Source organism: Mustela lutreola, chromosome 8 (genome assembly GCF_030435805.1).
Source record: "Mustela lutreola isolate mMusLut2 chromosome 8, mMusLut2.pri, whole genome shotgun sequence".
NCBI classification, from domain to species: Eukaryota; Metazoa; Chordata; class Mammalia; order Carnivora; family Mustelidae; genus Mustela; species Mustela lutreola.
In genome coordinates, this window is record NC_081297.1 from 115740602 (window position 1) to 115754352 (window position 13751).

Genomic DNA, 13751 nt, shown 5'->3' on the forward strand with positions numbered 1-13751 from the left:
ACTTGAGTCACAATTTCCCATCCTATAAAATAAGTCTCTTTCATTTAATCACTTGCCTTCAGAAAGAAGCATTTGCATAAATCACTTATTCCTTGATATTTTACATTGAAAACTCAGCTTAATTTTCAAGAGAGACTAAATCTATACCTAAGTTCATTTCAGTTGGATTTTTTTTATTAATTTGGGCAAAAACGCAAAGATACCTTCTTTTTTATTAACTAAATTTATGGAAGATTTGAATTGACAACTGAAACATTATTTTAGTGTTCTTTGGTTATTTTTTTAATCAATGGCCTCTACTTTGGCATCTTTAAAAATGTTTAAACATAGAGACTTAAGTTGCTCCCCCCCCAAAAAAAAAGTCTTGGTTTAGCTTTGAATGAATCCAGAAATACCAGTGAAGTATTTGCTTCTACCACAAGGAGATACTTTATAATATCCAATTTTATTTGACTGTCTTTTTTCCTTAACTTAGAATTAATCCTCCTAGTGGAAGACCTGGTTTGGAGACAAGGTAAATAAAAATAATCATATTGCTTGTTGGACCAGTTGTTTATTAAAAAAAAAAGATTATATAAACACAACTGGGCAATCATTGCTGAAGTTCAAAATAAGCATGGTGAGTCTCTAGAACTTCCCTTGCAGAACAGGCAGCTGGCCAGGGCAAGGGTGTGTTTATCCGCAGAATACTATACCTACAGAAAATGTTCACATGTCACTGAAAACTTTTTTATGCTGCTGTCCTATAGTTGGACACCACAGATACAAATTAGTGAGACTCTGTAAACCAGATGTTCTTACTCTGTGGTAACATTTAAGTGGTCTGTGGGTGAATGTTGAGGGTCCTGGAAACCTCTGAAATTGTACACTAAATTTCAGAATAATTAGAATATGCATTTTCTTGGAAGGGAGTCTATAATTATTATAAGATTTTCCAATATCTCCAATATCTCTGTAATTGCTTCTGCGTCAAATGTGGTTTACTTGACTATATTCCTCACTAGATTTTAATCATGACCAAATATGAGACTTACTATTGAAATCCTAGTACCAAGCTCTGTACTTAGTATAGAAAAGACACTCAGTGTTGATGAGTATGTGAATAAATGAATGTATGGTTGAGAGAATAAACAAATGGAATGTATCATCTGTTGCTAGTATCCAGTGTCTTGTTATGATGGTAGGGCCCTTCCATTCAACTTTTTCCTTGGCTCGGAGGAAGGATTATCCCCTGATTATTTGCTCAAAGTGTTTTATGTCTGAGTCCACTCAATATAGTGTTTATGCTCCTAAAATTTCTATAGTAGAGATAAGAATAACTTTTAGCATATTGTATAGTAAAATCATCTAAATTCTTGTTCTCATGAGAATTAACAAAGTTAATGAAGTATTCCAAAGATCTCTCCAAAACTGTTCTTTTATATTTTTATATTCTTTCTTTGTAAAAGAACCATGCTTTTTCATTTTTACCATTTTAACCCATCACTAAATTGACAGTTGATTTGATGTAATAAACAGTACATGATGAAAACACATGTAATATAATTATTCTAAAATATTTCCAACACTCACTATTTGATTGATAGCCCACAAATTTAATGAGGACTTGATAATGGGACTAACTGGGAACCAAAGTGCATTTTTAGGTTTTTCTCTATATTGCAATTCAAAAAAAATTTGTAAAACAACATTTGATACTGAACTGTCTTGCCAGTTCAGTAGAAACTTTGTAAGTCTGACAGGAGAAGTGTATGTGTATTTAGGGGAAAGGAAGGTTTAGAGTAAATACTTCTGGTTGGACCCAGGCTCATATCCAAACTTGGAGGCTTTCGATGACACATTAATTTCTTCATGTTGAAGTAGTAAGACCAATTTTTGGTTTGCCCCATTCTCCTCAGCTGTGGAGATGAACCAGTTCTAACAGAAAACTGTACACTTCTATTGTAGTGTACAGACACTAATGGGGAACTGGGTATACAAAATTTCTTAGCCTAACTATATACTAAGAATTATAAATAAATTCAAGTCTTAGGGCTAAACCATCTGCCACATATCTTCCAACTGTTGTACTTAATGCAGAAAAAACAGAATCACAGGTAAGCGCCATTTGCATAGAAAGGAATAAATGGTGTGCTGAAAGATTAGGTATTCTCTCTCTCTCTCTTAAGATTTTATTTATTCATTTGAGAGAGAGAATACCAGCAGGGGGAGAGACAGATGGAGAGGGAGAAGCAGACTCCCTGCTGGGTTGGGAGCCCAACATGGCGCTTAATCCCAAGACTTGGACATCATGATGATCTGAGCTGACCTTTAACCATCTGAACCACCCAGGTGCCCCAACTCTCTCTCTCACTCTCTCTCTTTTTTTTTTTTTTTAAAAGGTGGTATTTATTTGAGATAAAGCATGAGCTTGAGGAGGAGGGTAGAGGGAGAGGGAGAAACAGACGTCCCACTGAACAAGGAGCCTGTCGTGGGGCTCAATTCCAGGACCCTGTGATCATGACCTGAGCCAAAGTCAGACACTCCACTGATTGAGCTATCCATGCACCCCAGGTATTTTCTCTTAAGCTATTTTTTGAGTCAAAGAAATTATTACCTTTAACCATAGAAGATTTTTTTTTCTTCTTTCAAAACCATTGGCATAAGGCATTTTAGTACAGTAATTCAGTTGTGCTTTCATTTATCTAAAATAACACAAAAAGATATATCAACCAAGATTGTTAAAATATGTTAAAGCATCTGTTGTGAATAGATTATGCCATTTCCCCCACTTTGTTTCTACTATCTGTTTTATTAAGAGGCAATACAACCGAAGATCTAAATTTTTGTTTTTAGACAAAATGAATACTTTGAACATAGAAACAACCTTCCTAAGATTTAGTGTACATTAGTGGATTTTTAAAACTATTTTTGAAAGCAATTGTGGCAAGGCATGCTGATTCTTTGTCATAATTTGTTGGTTTGAAATCTCAATGTGAGTATAAAAGCTAAGCAAAAAGAATAAGATGAAGAAACCCACAAAAACTGCTCTGCTGGAGAATATAGAGTTAGAAAGTTGGCCCAGCACCCATGACAAAAGAATCCAAGTCAAAAGAAAATTATGCTGGGGGTGCCTGAGTGGCTCAATGAGTTAAAGTCTCTGCCTTCTGCTCAGGTCATGATCCCAGAGTCTTAGGATTGAGCCCTGCATCAAGCTCTCTGCTCAGTAGGGAGCCTGGTTCCTATTCTCTCTCTGCCTGCTTCTCTGCTTACTTGTGATCTCTGTCTGTCAAATAAATAAATACAATCTTTAAAAAGAAAAAATAAAAAGAAAATTATACTGACCTGAAATATACAATTAGCTTTGTGACCACGAATTAGCACGTTTTTAAAATTTTCATGTGAGCAGGGACTTTTAGCTCAGGGAGAAATGTTAGGCCTTAACTAATTCTTTCCTTTAGTTTATGAAAGAGGAAATTCAAATGAAGAAATGTGTGGACAATATTTGTCTATCCAAGATCACATCCCTATTTAGGGTCTGAACTAGAACTGGAATCCTGAATTCTTTACTCCACATCTTTACCACAGTGCACTACTTTTTGTGAAAAATGTGTTTCTATTGACATCTATATATTAACGTCTATGGTAAAATACATGAAGGAAATCCTCGGAAAAGTCTCCAATGTTGTTGACTTGTTATTTATCTAATGTGTATAACATATTATTCCCAAACTTGGTTAAAACAAAAATTATTTATTATCTTAAAGTTTATGTGGAAGAGAAATCCAGGTGCAACCCAGCTGGATCCTCCCTTTCAGAGGATAGCACAAGGCTGCAATCTAGGTGTGGGTCGAGGCTGTAGTCCTCTCAAGGCTCAGCTGGGGGAGGATCTGCTTCTAGGCACACTGCCATGGCTTCTGCAGGATTCAGTCCCTCACACTGAACAACTGTTGCTGTCCCTTGGAGGCTGCCCTCCATTCCTTGCCACAGGGCTGCTCATAAAATGGCAGCTTGTTTCACCAAAGTGGGTAAGCGAGGTGAGCCAGAGAAAGAGCATAAGTGAGAGAGAAGACGTAGTTTTTCAATCAATCTCGCTGTATTCTCTTTATTAGATGCAAGTCCCTAGATCAGCTCATATATTGGGGCATGAACACCAAAAGGTAGGGATCCCAAGGGACTGTTTTAGATGCTGCCTATTACACTGACCAAATTCCACTGCTTTATGCTCTTACAGATCATAGTTGCCTCAGCAGGACTTCCATGATTGCACTAGCACATGAATGGAAATGTAGATTGAGAAAAAGGCAATAGGGAGTGTCTTAGGCCACTGTCCTCATTGGCATGATTTTTCATCAATGGCTCATATTCCTTGACTGCAAGTTCCGTGAAGGTAGATGCTATGTCCTGCTAACCCTTGTCACCATCCCTGCCCCCAACACACACACTATGGTATTTCTAGGATCAATTAGAGTCAATGGCACTAAAAGTTATAAGATTTTTTGAATATTGTTTCCAAAGAAAATTAGCCTTTCATACAGGTCCCTGTTGGGGGCAGAAATATGCATAAAATCAAAAGCCAAAAGAAATAAAGGCAGTTTCATAACATTTATTAATTTTTTGGTGTCCTGTTTCTTTATATAGCAGACATGCTACGTAGTGTATACTCATATACCAAACCTCATGAGCATGACATTTATGCTTAAAGAACACATCGCTTCTTTAATCACTCACTCACTCCACTAATCAATCAGTGCAGAGATCTTAAAGACTTGTGTGTTTTCAGATTCAGTCCATGCTTTAGGTGGTCCACAAGTTAAATGTACAAAATGTTCCCAGAGGTAAAAGAACTTTCTATCTAGTCTGTGAATCAGGACTAATACGTGAAAAAGCAAAGGCTGTTGTGTTTAGATTTTAAGTGTGAAATGAATGGAAAGGACAAAAAAAGGGTGAAGAGGGAAGATAATTTTCAGTTATTTTCAATCAACGAAGGCTTTGCAGCATTTCTGGTAGTTTATCTATATCTTCCAAGATGGCAGGATTTAGGTGATTAAGGAGGGCTGGGACACAAGAGCATTTTTTGACAAAAATACTGTGGACAGCAAACAGGCTGATGTAGACACTCAAGAGGAATAAAAAAAAAAAAAAAAAAAGCAATGTTTAAAGGAGATGCAGTAGCATTGACTTTCTCACTTGTTTTATTTTGAAAGGCAGAAATGTAATGGTCAGGAAAACTTGTTTGTTTGAAGGCCTTTAACTCCAGCTTATCTCTAACAGGCAGAGGATAGTAAGGCCAACTCTTGGTAAATTTTGAAAGGAGTGCCTAGATTCTCTAGTATGTTTCTGAATTATGATTGCATGAAATTTTCCTCTGAATTAGCGCACTGAAGTTCTTTTGATTCAGATTTTTTTCATCTTCATCCTTCTTAGATTTTAGTTATTTGAGAAAGCAGATAAAACAATTTAGACTGAGAAGTGAATGACTGATATTTCTGGAACTCTCCTAAAGTGTTTACATTAAAGAAATAAAAGTAGGGGTAAAAGAAGGGGTAAAGTGCCATTTATTTCTTTGTGAAAATGAAAACTTACCTAGTGTTCTGCAGGTTTGGGAAGGAAGCTAATCTGTGTGCATCTACTTCTTTTTAACTTTGTTTCCTCTTAGGGGCCTCATAGCAGTGTCTGTCTAGTCCACACATCATAGCTTCTCCATGTAGTTGAAACCAACTGTACTTTCTTCACCACCACTGTTACAGGTCCCTACTTTGACTAAGAGCCAGGTATAGAATAGTTTGTGAGTGAAGTAAGGTAGAGTGCACTGGAGGGTGGATTAGCTTGCTCTGGCTGTCATAACAAAATACCACAGCCTGGGTGGCTTCAACAACAGAAATGTATCTTCTCACAGTTCTGGAGGCCAGAAGTCCAAGATCATGGTGTTGGCAGGGTTTCTCCTGAGGCTTTTCTCTTTGGCTTGTGGATGGCTATATTCTCACTGTGTCCTTTTGTGGCCTCTTCTCTGTGTGCTCTGCATCCTTGATGTCTCTTCATCTTCTCTTAAGGACATCTTTAGATTAGATTAGGGCTGTACCTTTATGACTTCATTTAGCTCTTATTGTCTTTCTAGTGCCCTATCTCCAAATACAGTCATATGAGGGGGGATTAGGATTTCAATATGTGAATTTGGGGGAGACATAATTCAGTCCCTAAATAATGGATAACTTTCACTAGATAACTGCACAAGGAATAATTTTAAAGTTATTCTGTGCAGGAAACTAAAAAAGTACAAAGTCAAGGCCCAAAGTATCTCAATGTAATAAACACTTATTGAGCACTTGTTAGGGACCAAGAACTAACATTCAAAGGCAGCAAAGTCACTTTTAGACCCCTTGCTTCTTTAATCTAACAGATGAAACAGAAGAGAAATGTATAATTACAAGGTATGATGATTAATTTCATTGTGTCAATTTGGCTGAGCCACGGTGCCCAAATATTTAGTCAAAAATTATTCTGGATGTTTCTGTTAAGGTGTTTTATGTGGATGAGATTAACATAAAAATCAGAGGACTTCAAGTAGAGCAGATTGCTTTCCATAATGTTGTGTATCTCATTTCTTTAGCTGATGGTCCTGAAGGAAGAAAAGATTGATCTCTCATGAATGAGAAGGAATTCTGCCACTGACAGCCTTAGGACTTGAACTATAGAATTATAGACTATAGTCTGCTGGTTCATTGTGCACATTTTAAACTTGCAATCTTTACCAATCAAGTACGACAGTTACTTAAAATAAATCTATCTCTATACATATACATTCATCCTCATGGTTCTCTTTCTGTGGAAACTCTGTTGCTTCATTCAGTTGTCCTCTTCTCTTTGAGCTTCACCTGTTCAGAGTATGTCTCCTTTGGGATATAAGGGCAGATGCAAGGTGCTAGGATGTCAGTTTAATTGAACTCTGTTCAAGCCACTAACCAGAATCAGCTTAGTTGGTGAGTTTTCATACCATATGGCTTGATATTCAAGTCTGCAATTTACAACTTTACAAAAAGTAGGATAGGTGATTTAACACCTATTTTTTCTGATCTAATTGGGTTGCCTGTACTACAGGGACTCTTCTATATGAGAGCCTGATGGGAACTGTGCATGGACATTGTATGGCACCACAAGGAGGGAGCACATATGTGATACAGCATAGGGCTGGGTCAGGAATATGCGCTAGGTTCTGGTAATTTTATTTCTAAGAGTAGTATGAAGCTCTGTATCTCCAGAGCGTATTTTTTGATAGCTTACTAGTTTACAGTCTTTTCCAGTTAGCCTTCTAACCTTGCCTTAAGGGAATCAATGATAAGCATTATTAACTCCTTATGGGCATCCAGAGACTCTAAAATGCCAGGAAGAAGGTGACCTACCATATATCATGTTGCAGGCCTTGGAGAGAATGCCACTGCACAGAGCTCTCTTCTCCTGTATTCATCCTCTGAAGGCATTCCTGGGGTCTGAAAGGTCTGTCTTTTGTTCTGTGGGAAATCTCATTGTTGTAATTTGTGGTATATAAAGAGAAAAAATAAAAATTTCTAGGGAGTATATAAATGGATGTTATATTTTTCATTCCTGAAATGACAAAGTCAACCAGTGAAGGAGTATGTTGACCTGAAACAAAATAAAAAAGAGCTTTGGAGTTCACATCACTGTGATATTGACTTTTCCCCTCCATTTGCATATAGTGCCACAGATTCCAAGGGAGCTGAAGGGAATGATAAGCTCTACCTAGAGAGTATCTATACGAAATGAGATAGGAGACCCATATTTTTACTCTTTTTTTTTTTTAAGATTTTATTTTTAAGTAAACTCTATATGCAATGTGGGGCTTGAACTTAAAACCCCAAGATCAAGAGTTGCTTGCCTTAACTCAGCCAGTCCCCTTTATTTTTACTCCTTTAAATGAAATATATGATTATTACCTATCAAAGTGTTTTCTTTCACTTCATTGAAAGCATGAACATACTGTCTTTTAGTATTTCAGTTTTTCTCCACCTTCTCTAGCAGAGTTGCCTTCAAGGACACTGGGAAAATGTTGTTTTGTTTTTTCCTCTTGTATTCCAGAATCCTAAATTTAAGAGACCATTCTGCCAAATCCTCAGTTTGCTTATGAAAAAACAGAGCTTCAGGGAGGGTAAGTGTCTTGCCTTTCATCACACAGCTGTTTTTATTTCATTTTATGTTGTATATGTGTGCATTTGTGGCTAAAATAAGACTGTTTCTTTCCTGCACAGTGAAAAAATTCTGGGTATAAAAACATAATGGTGTTTGCTACCCTTTGTACTGCTTTCACTCAAACTTTGCTATAAATCTGGTAAATTAAAAAAAAAGTAACTGGTAGAGTGTTGGAGTTTACTGTTCTAACTGAACTGATGGTGAAGTTGAATCAAAGCCAATCGGTGAAAGGGGCATTAGGGAATATAAAGATCTGAGTATACTTTTCTTTAATAGAGTTCTTTCATTATTGAGGAAGTGGGAATGATTCCTGATCCCCTATCCTGTCTTCTTAAACTATTGTACATGAGATCAGAACAAGGATTTTGTTGTCAAACCCAAGTTTTAGAGCTCTCTCTCTTCTGTTTTCTTTCTATGTAACTTTGAGGAAGTGTATTAACTTTTGATAGAATGGTAACTACCTTACGGGTATTGCAAAGACTAAATGGTGGTACAATGCCTATAAAGTTCTAAGGGTAGCTTCTATTGTCCTGTGGTGATTACTTAGCAGTAATCATCATTATTCACCAATAATTCACCATTATTGGTCTTTCTCCTTCAATCTTTCTTCATATAATTTTTCTTCCTCTCTGGGTCTTTTTGGTAAAGCCTAAAATATATACTAGAACAAGGTACTGTTATGGTCAATGAAAAAGACAGGGAATGGGGTGTGTGTCAGGATATATGGAAGGCTCAAAAATCTATGTTTGTGGAAAAAAAAAAAAAGATCCCTGCACCACAATTAATGGCAGTTGTCAATTATTAAGTACTTATTTTGTGCAATATTTACTATTAAGTGTTTTATACATATTAGCTCATTTAGTCCTCATTATAAATATTATAAAATTGTTATTACTCCAACTTTTTGGACGAGGGCAGTGAGGCTCAGAGAATTAGGTAATATCCTTAACATGTATTAACTGATTTGAGAATTTAGATTGAAACCCAGATATGCTGGATGTTAGGCACAAATATCCTTAATAATGATCCTTAAGAGTTATCAGGTAGAATTCTAGAATAGAAAGATGAGACTGGAAATTTTTTTTAAAGTTTAAATCATAACATGCTCAGCTATATGAAAACCACAACTTTCTATAAGTCTTGGCCATACAGCCTCTATGATTGCTCTACTGTTGAGCTCAGGAAAAATTGCAATGATTTGTTAACAAAAAAATAAGGAGATTTCAAAAAATGATGTGGGAACAATTATATGAGGAAAACTATTTCTCACTCTAAAACAAAAATAAAGTTAGTTTAAAAATTTCATGGAACAAAAGGTATCTATGACTTTTTTTAGGAAAAAAAAATCTTTATGATACTAGAAGAGGGACAGATTTCTGAACAAGAACAAATCGTAGAGTGCCTGGGTGGCTCAGTTTGTTAAGCAACTGCCTTTAGCTCAGGTCATGATCCCAGAATCCCAGAATCCAGTCCCGCATCGGGCTCCCAGTTCCATGAGGAGTCTGTTTCTCCCTCTCACTTTCTCCCCTCTGTCGCGGCCGGCGCAACAAATTGACCAGGAACGTGAGGGTAAGAGGATGGTGAAAAGAAATTAAGAGACAAAGAGATGGGGGCAGGAGGAACACTGAGGATGCTGTCCAACAGTGCCGATTTTATTCCACATCTTGCAAGCATTTATAAGTCAGATCACAATAGAAGGAGTAATACATCAGTATCTAGTCAGATGACCACAAGTTCCTATAACAAGTTTATATTAATTACAAGCAAACCTCGTGATGCCAGGTACTCATGGCTAATGCCATTAACTACTATCGATACAAGACAATCAACCAGGGAGTGGGTTATGGGAAGTACAGGAACAACAAGGACCAACTAAGAATTCATGACCCTGACCACACTGTTCCCTTCTATAGGAGAGTGTGTGGGAATTCACGTAGGTGAGTGCACAACACATAGCACAGACCCTTCCTCAGTGTTACTCAACTTTCCTGTCCTTATCCCCTTATCAAGGCGTCTGGACTGTAAAGGAGACACAAGTCAGGGCCTGGTTTGATCCACGATTCCAACTGGGCCGTGGCCTCCAACACCCCTCTCATGCTCTCTTTCATTGCCTCTTTCTCAAATAAATAAATAAAACCTAAAAAAAAAAAAAAAAAAAAAGAACAAACCATAAAGGAAAGGACTAATGAAATTAATTGATGAAAATGATTGTTTTATGAAAAGATATTCTAAGTAAAATAAAAATAAAAGGCAAAGAAGATTTTTATAATACATATATAGGTAACTAAGTTTTATGTGCAGAACATATAGAACACTGTTATAAACAGATAAGAAGGGGGGAGGAGTCAAGATGGCGGAGAAGTAGCTGGCTGAGACTACTTCAGCTAGCCGGAGATCAGCTAGATAGCTTATCTAAAGATTGCAAACACCTGAAAATCCATCGGCAGATCGAAGAGAAGAAGAACAGCAATTCTGGAAACAGAAAAACAACCACTTTCTGAAAGGTAGGACCGGCGGGGAAATGAATCCAAAGCGACGGGAAGATAGACCCCGGGGGAGGGGCCGGCTCCCGGCAAGCTGCGGAGCAACGGAGCACAAAATCAGGACTTTTAAAAGTCTGTTCCGCTGAGGGACATCGCGCCAGAGGCTACCCGGGGCGAAGCCCACGCGGGGTCAGCGTGGCCTCAGATCCCGCAGGGTCACAGAAGGATCGGGGTGTCTGAGTGTCGCAGAGCTTGCGGGTATTGGAACGGGAAAGCCGGCTACAGAGACAGAGCCGACAGTAAGCTCGCAGCTCGGGGTGACCTTGAACCGGTCGCAGGCTTGGTGAGCTCGGAGCGCGGCCGGAGGTGAGGCAGACGGGAGTAACTGGGCGCGGTTCTCTGAGCGCGCACTGAGGAGTGCGGCCCTGGGCTCTCGGCTCCTCCAGGGCCGGAGACCAGGAGGCCGCCATTTGTATTCCCGTCCTCTGGAACTCTACGGAAAGTGCTCAGGGAACAAAAGCTCCTGAAAGCAAACCCAAGCGGATTACTCACCCTGGCCCCAGGTAAGGGCGGTGCAATTCCGCCTGGGGCAAAGACACTTGAGAATCACTACAACAAGCCCCTCCCCCAGAAGATCAACAAGAAATCCAGCCAAGACCAAGTTCACCTACCAAAGAGTGCGGTTTCAATACCAAGGAGAGCAACAGAATTCTAGAGGAGGAGAAAGCAAAGCACGGAACTCATGGCTTTTTCCCTGTGATTTTTTTTTAGTCTTGCGGTTAACTTAATTTCTTTCTTTTTGATTTTTTGTTTTTTTTTTCTCGCCTTCGGGTAAATTTTTTTTTTTTTAACTGTTACCTTTTTCTTTTTTAACGATTTTTTACTAGTTTATCTAACATATATATTTTTTCTTTTTTATATTTTTCTTAGGTGTTTTCTTTTCTTTTAAATTCTTTTCTTTTTTTTTTCTTTTTTCTTTTTTTTTTTTTCTTTCTTCCTTTTTGAACCTCTTTTTATCCCCTTTCTCCCCCCTCACGATTTGGGATCTCTTCTAATTTGGTTAAAGCATATTTTCCTGGGGTTGTTGCCACCCTTTTAGTATTTTACTTGCCCCTTCATATACTCTTCTCAGGACAAAATGACAAGACGGAAAAATTCAACTCAAAAAAAAGAACAAGAGGCAGTACCGAAGGCTAGGGACCTAATCAATACAGACATTGGTGATATGTCAGATCTAGAGTTCAGAATGACAATTCTCAAGGTTCTAGCCGGGTTCGAAAAAGGCATGGAAGATATTAGAGAAACCCTCTCGAGAGATATAAAAGCCCTTTCTGGAGAAATAAAAGAACTAAAATCTAACCAAGTTGAAATCAAAAAAGCTATTAATGAGGTGCAAACAAAAATGGAGGCTCTCACTGCTAGGATAAATGAGGCAGAAGAAAGAATTAGTGATATAGAAGACCAAATGACAGAGAATAAAGAAGCTGAGCAAAAGAGGGACAAACAGCTACTGGACCACGAGGGGAGAATTCGAGAGATAAGTGACACCATAAGACGAAACAACATGAGAATAATTGGGATTCCAGAAGAAGAAGAAAGAGAGAGGGGAGCAGAAGGTATACTGGAGAGAATTATTGGGGAGAATTTCCCCAATATGGCAAAGGGAACGAGCATCAAAATTCAGGAGGTTCAGAGAACGCCCCTCAAAATCAATAAGAATAGGCCCACACCCCGTCACCTAATAGTAAAATTTACAAGTCTCAGTGACAAAGAGAAAATCCTGAAAGCAGCCCGGGAAAAGAAGTCTGTAACATACAATGGTAAAAATATTAGATTGGCAGCTGACTTATCCACAGAGACCTGGCAGGCCAGAAAGAGCTGGCATGATATTTTCAGAGCACTAAATGAGAAAAACATGCAGCCAAGAATACTATATCCAGCAAGGCTATCATTGAAAATAGAAGGAGAGATTAAAAGCTTCCAGGACAAACAACAACTGAAAGAATTTGCAAACACCAAACCAGCTCTACAGGAAATCTTGAAAGGGGTCCTCTAAGCAAAGAGAGAGCCTACAAGTGGTAGATCAGAAAGGAACAGAGACCATAGACAGTAACAGTCACCTTACAGGCAAAACAATGGCACTAAATTCATATCTCTCAATAGTTACCTTGAATGTTAATGGGCTAAATGCCCCTGTCAAAAGACAAAGGGTATCAGAATGGATAAAAAACCAAAATCCATCTATATGTTGCCTCCAAGAAACTCATTTTAAGCCCGAAGACACCTCCAGATTTAAAGTAAGGGGGTGGAAAAGAATTTACCATGCTAATGGACATCAGAAGAAAGCAGGAGTGGCAATCCTTATATCAGATCAATTAGATTTTAAGCCAAAGACTATAATAAGAGACGAGGAAGGACACTATATCATACTCAAAGGGTCTGTCCAACAAGAAGATTTAACAATTTTAAATATCTATGCCCCCAATGTGGGAGCAGCCAACTATATAAACCAATTAATAACAAAATCAAAGAAACACATCAACATCATACAATAATAGTAGGGGACTTTAACACTCCCCTCACTGAAATGGACAGATCATCCAAGCAAAAGATCAGCAAGGAAATAAAGGCCTTAAACGACACACTGGACCAGATGGACATCACAGACATATTCAGAACATTTCATCCCAAAGCAACAGAATACACATTCTTCTCTAGTGCACATGGAACATTCTCCAGAATAGATCACATCCTCGGTCCTAAATCAGGACTCAACCGGTATCAAAAGATTGGGATCATTCCCTGCATATTATCAGACCACAATGCTCTAAAGCTAGAACTCAACCACAAAAAGAAGTTTGAAAAGAACCAAAATACATGGAGACTAAACAGCATCCTTCTAAAGAATGAATGGGTCATCCGGGAAATTAAAGAAGAATTGAAAAAAATCATGGAAACAAATGATAATGAAAATACAACGGTTCAAAATCTGTGGGACACAACAAAGGCAGTCCTGAGAGGAAAATATATAGCGGTACAAGCCTTTCTCAAGAAACAAGAAAGGTCTCAGGTACACAATCTAAC

The 13751-nt window shown here is 38.1% G+C and overlaps 1 long non-coding RNA gene across 1 annotated transcript in view; it reads left to right on the forward strand.

The window, feature by feature from the left end:
* LOC131839222 (uncharacterized) overlaps window positions 1–13751 on the forward strand; it is a 128062-nt gene that overhangs the window by 31083 nt on the left and 83228 nt on the right. Inside the window, exon 2 of the long non-coding RNA XR_009356867.1 lies at window positions 8074–8143. This is a non-coding gene — a long non-coding RNA (uncharacterized LOC131839222). The remainder of the gene's footprint in view (window positions 1–8073; window positions 8144–13751) is intronic.